The sequence below is a fragment of the Nerophis ophidion genome, linkage group LG25 (genome assembly GCF_033978795.1).
Source record: "Nerophis ophidion isolate RoL-2023_Sa linkage group LG25, RoL_Noph_v1.0, whole genome shotgun sequence".
In the NCBI taxonomy this organism is placed as follows: domain Eukaryota; kingdom Metazoa; phylum Chordata; class Actinopteri; order Syngnathiformes; family Syngnathidae; genus Nerophis; species Nerophis ophidion.
In genome coordinates this window covers 6,147,093-6,157,034 of record NC_084635.1, presented here as the reverse complement: position 1 = coordinate 6,157,034, position 9,942 = coordinate 6,147,093, and the positions used below count along the sequence as shown (strand labels likewise).

The window sequence follows — 9,942 nt, the reverse complement described above, 5'->3', positions numbered from 1 at the left end:
CTCGTCCAAAGTAAGAAAAAAGTAAAAGAAAAATATAAATAAAAAATGTAATCCAAACTAGAAATGTATGCTTTTATTGGTCGATTTATACCAGGGGTGTCCAAAGTGCGGCCCAGGGGTCATTTGCGGCCCGCAGGTAATTTTTTAACGGCCCCACGGCACATTTTAATAATACGATTGAAAAAATTAAAAACATAAAAAGTGGTATAAAAGAGCAAACAGGTGAAATGTAACAAGAAAATGTGGCAATGTTTACTCTAATAACACAAAATATCTAAAAACATAATAATGAATCAAATTATTGACCTATTCAAGGCTCCAATTACATTAAATATTCCACTTTGAGATATTTCGGGGGAAAATTAATGCATTTTTTGTGTTTGCCATATAAAAAATTGAGCTTTTTTTTATTTTTTTATTTTTATTTTATTTTATTTTTTAAATAAGGACCGAAAACGAACAAACAAAAAACATAAACAACAATACAACTTATAATTAACAGATAGATCTGAAGATGATCTCGATATTATGTTAAAAGTAAACAGTAAAAAAATATATATAATTTGTTTTTTAACACTTTAATGAGTAGGACCCTTTTGGATCCCCAATAATGTTGGTGTGATTTGTTTTTAAGTGTCATTGCTCAAAAAATAATAATGAATTAAAATGAATGGTGTTATTAGTTATTGACCTTTTTAAAGCTCCAATTATTATATAATCTCAAATATTCCACTCAAATATTTTATTGGGTGAAAATATTGCATATTTTGTGTTTTTTCCATAAAAAACAGGGTTTTCTTTGACAAAAAGAGCACACAACTTAAATCTTTAAAAATGTTATAGTCACAGAATGACCTAATGTTGATCTAGGGGTTTAAAACTTGAAAAATAATACAAATAATAATACTGAATAATGACACATTTTTTATATTTTTTTGACCAAAATCCTATGGGGACTGAGCGGAGGCCTAAATGTATATTTTTTTTATACATATATTGTATTGGTTTTTAAAATAAAAAAAATATCAAAATAGCCCCCGCTTGCTTTGATTTTTCAGTATGTGGCCCTCAGTGGAAAAAGTTTGGACACCTGATTTATACTTTTAATGATAGAGTATATCACTCTTTGTAACGCCGGTTTGGCATCGTGGTGCCGGGTTCGATTCCTTCGTGGATGCGTCAAACGATAACACAGCAAAGGTAAGATATAACAGATTCATTTAAATAACAAAAGAGCTAGAGAACAAAAATACTAGTATAAAGAGAAAAGGCAAACAAAAGACGCTAGCTTGAGAGCTAGGAAATATAGAGAACTAAGACTTGGCACGAAGGCACAAAAAGTAAAAACAAACACAATTCGCATGATAGCTAGAAGGTAAGTGGCTAAGCTTATGAGCTAGCAAGAAAAACATACCAGTCGTTACGTTGCGTGAAAGCAAACTAGAGTCCCAGAAAGAATAATGAAAAGGGGAAGGCTTATAAAGGGAAGCTGATTATCTGAAGCAGGTGTGCAGGACCGTGAGTAGCAGGTGAACTAATGAGTAACCATAGAAACTAACAAAAACAGGAAATAAGCACGTCAAACAAAATTTTATATCAAAATGAAACAAAACAACAATAATATGAGAAAATCCAAGTACGGATCTTAACACTTTTTTTTGCCTCCAGAGCTGTAGCTCGACCAGTTGACAATTATTCGGAAGGCAGTATTCTCCGAAACCAAATCAAGGTGCAGAACTGTCTCCGCAGTGTTTACAACAAACAATGTTGTGAAAAAAAAGAAAATATAATAAAAATAATCTCCCACACAGGCCCGAAGGTTGACAAGTGTTTGACTGCAGAGGGAGTCACGATTCCATCTTTGTTTGCCTTCCCTTCCACATTTTCAATATCAGATCATGTCTTTTTGTCCTTTGCCAAACCTCTCTTTGTTTTTATTTCCTCCTCTCATTCTTGACTTCCTTTCTTCCTTCCTCAGAGACGTGGTCTATTCTGCAGAGGTCAATGTGATGGACAAAATCAATCTTCTCCCAGCGGGGCATTGATGGTCTGCAAAAACTGTAAATACACACACACACACACATACACACACACACACACACACACATAATATTAGGATATCCTCATTGCTATTCATTATTCTAAGCTGCTAGGAATTGGGCGATGGGAACTCCCACGGGTAACTTTCATTCAACAATCACTATTTGTCCTACTTATCTAATTAACACATTTGAAAATGAGTTCATGAATATATTGCATGATTTTGCAAATAAAATTAACATCATATCACATATATTAAATAAAAAAATCAGTAAATATAACAAAGCAAACAAATTATTTGGGTTTACTGTAAATCAGGGGTCTCAAACTCAATTTACCCAGGGACCACTAAATGCAGAGTCTCGGTGAGGCTGGGCCGCGAGAAAAAATTTCTTAAAAAAATAATGCATATTCCTCAGCATGTCTAGTTTTATAACGACGTTTCAAATTGTATCCCTTGTGCACCGCAACTTTCTCTGTGCTCAACAAAGAAATATTGCATCTCCCACTTTTCCCGGAATTGTCTTTGCTCATCACAAACCCTTCTCTTGACTGCAGGCTTTGAAAAAGACATGTTTGGGGTTGTGGAATATATTTGTATTTAATGTTATTTCTGCAATGTGTGTCGTTCCGCTTTTCCTACCTACAGCAACACGGTAGTCGGCGGATAATAGCCGGGAAAGTACCAGGATAGCGAGCGCAAAAAAGCGACGGCTCCCGGAGTGTTATCCGGCGTCATATAGGAATATATGTAGTCTTCATCCTGTGAGGCAATGAAAATTAAACAATAAAAAAAAACAAGCAACGGTTTGAGTTGGTCTAGGTTATCGGGGACTGTTATTACTGACGGACAGGTGTCGTGGTGTGACTGCAGCCAGGCACGTAAGAAAACCCTTGTCTCCATGGCAACGTTTCTGTCGCTTTCACTCATTTGCTGCTTTTCCACCAGTGCAGGGGTAGGCAACCCAGAACGTTGAAAGAGCCATTTTGGACCCAAATAACACAACGCTGTCAAGCACCATTCATATAAAACTCGCGGGCCACACTAACATTAAACTTTAATATTATGTTGGGGGCAGCAAAATAACGTCTGGCGGGCCGCATGTCTGAGACCCATGCTGTAAATCCATCCATCCATTTCCTACCGCTTGTCCCTTTTGGGGTTGCGGGGGGCGCTGGAATCTATTTCAGCTGCATTCGGGCGGGGTCCAGGGTGCACCCTGCACCCTGGGCAAGTCACCACCTCAAAAAAACTCAAAATTGCGCTCTAGCGCCCCCTAGGAAAAAACACAGACAAAATTGCTTGTAACTTCCATTAGGAATGTCGTAGAGACATGAAATGAAAACCTCTAAGTAGGGTTGACTTAGACCTATATTTCATAAAATGATTTCCTTGAGCTAAAATTAACAGGAAGTTGGAAAAAAACCCTTCAAAACAAAGGTTTCCTCAAAAATGTCATTTTTGCCTCTTTGAGCAGTATTTTGACCCCCTTAAAATGCTTCAAAACGCACCCAACTGGACACACACATCAGGAATGGCGAAAATTGCGATCTAAAAAAAAACAAACCCCAAAATTCAAAATTGCGCTCTAGCGCCCCCTAGGAATAAAATACAGACAAAATTGCTTGTAACTTCCGTTAAGAATGTCGTAGGGACATGAAACAAAAACCTCTATGTAGGTCTGACTTAGACCTACATTTCATAAAATTATTTCTTTCAGCTAAAATTAACAGGAAGTTGGAAAAAAAACTTTCAAAACAAAGGTTTCCTAAAAAATGTCATTTTTGCCTCTTTGAGCTGTAATTTGACCCCCTTAAAGTGCTTCAAAACTCACCAAACTGGACACACACATCAGGAAAGGCGAAAATTGCGATCTAATAAAAAAACAAACCCCGAAACTCAAAATGGCGCTCTAGCGCCCCCTAGGAATAAAATACAGACAAAATTGCTTGTAACTTCCGTTAAGAATGTCGTAGGGACATGAAACAAAAACTTCTATGTAGGTCTGACTTAGACCTACATTTCATAAAATGATTTCCTTCAGCTAAAATTAACAGGAAGTTGGGAAAAAAAAACCTTCAAAACAAAGGTTTCCTAAAAAATTTCATTTTTGCCTCTTTGAGCTGTAATTTGACCCCCTTAAAATGCTTCAAAACTCACCAAACTGGACACACACATCAGGAAAGGCGAAAATTGCGATCTAATAAAAAAACAAACCCCGAAACTCAAAACTGCGCTCTAGCGCCCCCTAGGAAAAAACACACACAAAATTGCTTGTAACTTCCGTTAGGAATGTCGTGGAGACATGAAACGAAAACATCTATGTAGGTCTGACTTAGACCTAGATTTCATAAAGTGATTTCCTTCAGCTAGAATTAACAGGAAGTTGGGAAAAAAAACCCTTCAAAACAAAGGTTTCCTAACAAATGTCATTTTTGCCTCTTTGAGCTGTAATTTGACCCCCTTAACATGCTTCAAAACTCACCAAACTGGACACACACCTCAGGAATGGCGAAAATTGCGATCTAATAAAAAACAAACCCCAAAAACTCAAAATTGCGCTCTAGCGCCCTCTGGGAAGAAAACAGACAAAACTGCTTGTAACTTCCAGTAGGAATGTCGGTCACTTAGACGTAGATTTTAATAATTGACATCCTTCAGCAAAAATCAACAGGAAGTTGGCAATTACCCCTTCAAAACAAAAGTTTTGTAAAAACCTGTCACCTTTTTTCAAACATTATGTGTGACAGAAAGAAGCACCAGTGTGACCCCAGAATGCAGGGAAGGTAGGTAATGTGCAGGTAAAAGATATGTTGCATGGGTAAAGGCAGGAAACACCAGCAAAAGTCGGTCCCGTCCATCGCTGCTTGCAGCTTTAATTTAACTTGTATTTCCTGCTGTCAAAACAGCTGTGAAATGTCTAAAAAGACAAAAAATCCTTTTATTTATTTATTTTTTTTACCTAACGATGAAATGAGCGATACAAAATGGATGCTTTGTTGTCCTTGTGAAACCCAAAGTGAGTTCTTTCACCCGATTGGTTTCTTGTTGTTATAGAAACAGGAACTCCACGTCGAATTGCCCTCATTTTGTGCGTCTGGAGAGCCCAACAATCATATTTGACACATGGCCCACATCAATAATCAAGTTTTGGTGACATCATCGCCATTATGTCAAGATGACAAGAATATAGATTGGATGTTTACTTCACAGGAGGCCATTTATGTGTGCCTTTCTTCCATATTGATGTAACCATTGTGTTGGACGCTGTTCTTTATGTTTTTGTGGTATGTTGACATGAAAGATGAAATTGTGGATCTGAATTGAAGCTGAATCTATTTAAGGTTTGTACTGAAAAACTTATTTTTTTCGCAAATAGTCATTAACTTTGAATTTAATGGCAGCAACACATTGCAAAAAAGTTGGCACAGGGGCTTTTTCACCACTGTTACATGGCCTTTCCTTTTAACAACACTCTGTAAACGTTTGGGAACTGAAGAGACCAATTTTGGAAGATTTTCAGGTGGAATTCTTTCCCATTATTGCTTGATGTACAGTTTAAGTTGTTCAATAATCCGGTATCTCTGTTGTCGGATTTTACGCTTCATGATGCACCACACATTTTCAATAGGAAACAAGTCTGGACTACAGGCAGGCAGGTCTAGTTCCCGCACCCTTTTACTACGAAGCTACGCTGTTGTAACACGTGCAGAATGTGGCTAGGCATTGTCTTGCTGAAATAAGCAGGGGCGTCCATGATAACGTAGCTTGGATGGCAACATATGTTGCTCCAAAACCTGTATGTACCTTACAGCATTAATGGTGCCTTCACAGATATGTAAGTTACCCAAGCCTAATAACTGAGCAGCATCTCAACAAGGCCGGAAATGTGTCCCGTGAAAAATCATCCGACCGGAACTCTCTAATAACTAAAGTTTTTTTTGGGGTGAATAATTTGAATTCACTATACCTGTATGTTTTAGCGCTTTCATGGCGAGTTTACTGACAGATATAAGTAAGAACTTTACACTACTTTATATAAGAAATGGCAACAGCACAGGATGAACGTCCCATAACAAGAAGATAAAGAAACAGCAGAAGCTTATCGACTACAGTGTCGCCACGGACTACAAAGGCGGAAGTGCGCAATTTTCAGGATTTATGCAGATCCCAAATATAGATAAGCAGGTACCAGAAGCTAATAAGTTGCTTTTGCATACAAACTTGTAATATTGTGAAACAAAACGCCAGAAAATGTCTTACCTTTATATACACACAACATAATACCAGTGTGTTTAAGCACATCAAACAGTGCAGCTTCACAGCTTACCAAAGTCGTACTAAAACATTTTTTAGTACGACTTTTGGGCGCCGTGTGTAATGTTGTATATTTTCAATGAAACATATAAAATGTTGGTGTTGTTTACTTGACTCATATTGCCATCATATTGCAGTATTGCTTGTGTATGACTGCCATCTACTGGTCACACTTATTATTCCAAAATGTACCAAATAAAATAGCTTTGAGGTTGGTAAGCAAAACCAGAATTTTTCCGCTCACCCGGTAATAAGGCGCGCTGTCGAGTTTTGAGGGGAAAAAAAAGGATTTTAAGTGCGCCTTATTGTCATGTCTGTGATCATGTTTTGTTTTAGTCATGTTCTTTTTGTTTTTTGGACACTCAGTTCCTGTTTTTGCACTTCCTGTTTTGTTTTGTTACCATAGCAACTCATTGGTTTTCACCTGTCCTCATCTACTGGTCACACTTATCATTACAACATGTACATCTTATCATTACAACGTGTACCAAAAAAAATAGCTTCGAGGTTAGTAAGCAAAACCAGAATTTTTCCACTCATTAGGCGCACCCGGTAATAAGGCGCACTGAGTTTTGAGGGGAAAAAGGGATTTTAAGTGCGCCTTATTGTCATGTCTGTGATCATGTTTTGTTTTAGTCATGTTCTTTTTGTTTTTTGGACACTCAGTTCCTGTTTTTGCACTTCCTGGTTTGTTTTGTTACCACAGCAACTCATTAGTTTTCACCTGTCCTCATGTCTCGCACCTGTTTTCACTGATTATGTCACTGCTATTTAAGTTGTCTGTTTCTGTTCTTCGTCCTGGTAACATCACCGTCTACCACCACCTTCACACCCTCGATCACCTGCTCTGATCCATGTCTCGTTCCGTTCCAAGTAAGTTTTCTCGTTATTTATGCCACAGTGCAAGTTTTTGTTTTACGTTCGTAGTTTTGCCTTAGTGCGAGTTTTGTTTCATAGCCAAGTTTTTGTACCCCCATTGTGCGCGCCTTTTGTTTGTTCCTTATTTTTAGTTATAGTGTCAAAATAAAAGATGTGTCTACCTTCATGCCATCTCCGGTCCAAGTTCACTTGCATCTCTGGAAAACAACCACACATTAGTCCAAGTATTGACACTTATAGTCCGGAAAATATTGTAACTCTTAATTTAGGCCAAAATGTGTTTGAATATGCTGAAAACTAAATATCCTGAAGCGTGACGTGGCAAGGGAAGACCGTAAATAGTCTAAATAAAAATAAAATAAAAATACATTGGTTATTTTTTTATTCTTATAGTAAGCTGTTAATATTCCAAGAGCAATAAAACATGATTTAACGTTGAGACGTACACAAACACACCAATTTGCTCTTTGCAAACGTCGATGAAAAAGGTCATTTTCAATACCCGGTGAGTTACGGCCCACAGGTGCTCCACATGTGTCCTGTCTGCTTAAAAATGTGGAAGTAGAGTACAGGCAAAGTCAAAATGAATAGATGTGCGATGAAGAATACTGCGCACGGCCTTGAAGATTGTGTCGAAAATAATAAACAAAAACACTTGGATGGAACACATGTGGCCCCCAGATTGGGACCGTAATTCATTGCTGTATTTAGGCTGACTTGAAGTGGACTCTGCGGGCTGTCACCAGGCCAAACCCGTCTTACTATGTGGGGAAATAACTGTGCGGTGTGTTTTATTTTTATTTTTTTACTCAATAAATGATTTGACAAATGTTGCCATGAACATTTTGCAATTACTGTGATCATGTTGAGCAGGTTCAGAGAGGCCTTAGACAGCTTTGCAAAAATACTTATTTAGGATTTAATATAATCCACCTCATTTTATTTGGCCCTTGAAAGCCTGGAAATAATATGCATCAATAAAGTAATGTAACTTGTCCTACTAAATGTATTTTTTCTTTCTATTTTGGGAGAAAAAAAAAATATTCTCCATGTAGTGGCCAAATATTTCAACTTAAATATTGTCTAATTATGCAAAAATATATGATCAAAACATTTTTAAATAGAAATAAATACTAATAATAATGATTTCAAAGCCATCAAATTGTGAAATGTAAACATAGTGTCAGGACTTGGACTATGGGATAGTTTGATTTTCCATCGCAAAGGAAAATTGGCACGAGCCAGGCGTGAATGTAAGTACATGTTTATTTAATACTCTAGTAAACTACAAAAAGGCAAACAAACGAAGCAAAACAAAAGGCGCGCACGCGGGCGGAGAACAAACTTGACTAGAAAACAAAAACTAGCATTATAGCATGACTATAGAAAAAGCAAACAAAACTCAACAACTGTGACATAACAAAAATCAAAAACTTACGTGACATGAGCAGGAGGTAAGCTAGGCATGGCATGGCATGAAAGGAGTTGAGGGATAAGTAAAGTCGCCAGGCTGACCACCTGGCAACTACAGGTTTAAAGGGGAACATTATCACAATTTCAGAAGGTTTAAAACCAATCAAAATCAGTTCCCAGTGGCTTATTTTATTTTTCAAAATTTTTTTTCAAAATTTTACCCGTCCCGGAATATCCCTAAAAAAAGCTTTAAAGTGCTTGATTTTCGCTATCTGTAAATCCACCCGTCCATTTCCCTGTGACGTCACCTAGCGATTCCAATACAAACAATGGCGAATAGCACAGCAAGATATAGCGACATTAGCTTGGATTCGGACTTGGATTTCAGCGGCTTAAGCGATTCAACAGATTACGCATGTATTGAAACAGATGGTTGGAGTATGGAGGCAGATAGCGAAAACGAAACTGAGGCCTGTTTCATTCCAATGTCCAAACCTGGTGAAATAAAAGCATGGATTACCCGCTCAAAGTCGTTAAAAGATAAAACTGATTTAAGTTTTGCTAAAAGTGTTAGATGACAAAAAGTAGATCGTACAATCTGATGTTAAAATTTAAAATCAGTGTCTGATTTAAAACCAAGATTTGTGACTGTAGGTTTTAAATAGGGTTCTGTTTGACTTTTCAGTCGAATAAAATAATGTCCGTGTTCTAATTTAACTGTAGAAAGTTAACTACTACTACTTTTACTAGTACAGAATTATTGTATATCGGTACTGCTTGGTATCAATTCACCTCAAGCCAAATGATACCAAGGTTTTGATACAGTTCTCCGTGAGCACTTTGAGTATCAAATAATTAAAAAGCGCAATAAAACATCTAATCCACTATTATTTATTATTATTATTATTATTATTATAATCACTCAAGCAGCACTGGGCCAAACTCCCTCTATGATGTTGCGATTTACCACACCAACAGAGCGAGTATCGAACGTAAAGTTGATGCTAAATACATGGGATTTGCCATACAGGCTACTATTAGCATTAGCGATTTTACATGGCAATGTTAACGCCTCTAAATTTGCTAATGAAAACTATAAGATGAATGTTGCAAACAAAGAGCCTGCCTGTAATAAACACAATGCTTACAGTATAAACACTATGCAGGGCGCAACATAACACATTCAGCCTTATGGAAAACGCTACTTCCCATGGATAGCCTATACCAGTGTTTTTCAACCTTTTTTGCGCCAAAACACTTTTTTTTTTCATTGAGAAAAACATTGAAAAATG

General features: G+C 37.1%; 1 long non-coding RNA gene across 1 annotated transcript in view; it reads left to right on the top strand.

Moving 5' to 3' along the window:
* LOC133542779 (uncharacterized) overlaps nt 1-2,061 on the top strand; it is a 17,235-nt gene extending 15,174 nt beyond the window's left edge. Inside the window, exon 4 of the long non-coding RNA XR_009804206.1 lies at nt 1,979-2,061. This is a non-coding gene — a long non-coding RNA (uncharacterized LOC133542779). The remainder of the gene's footprint in view (nt 1-1,978) is intronic.
* Nucleotides 2,062-9,942: the final 7,881 nt, after the last annotated feature.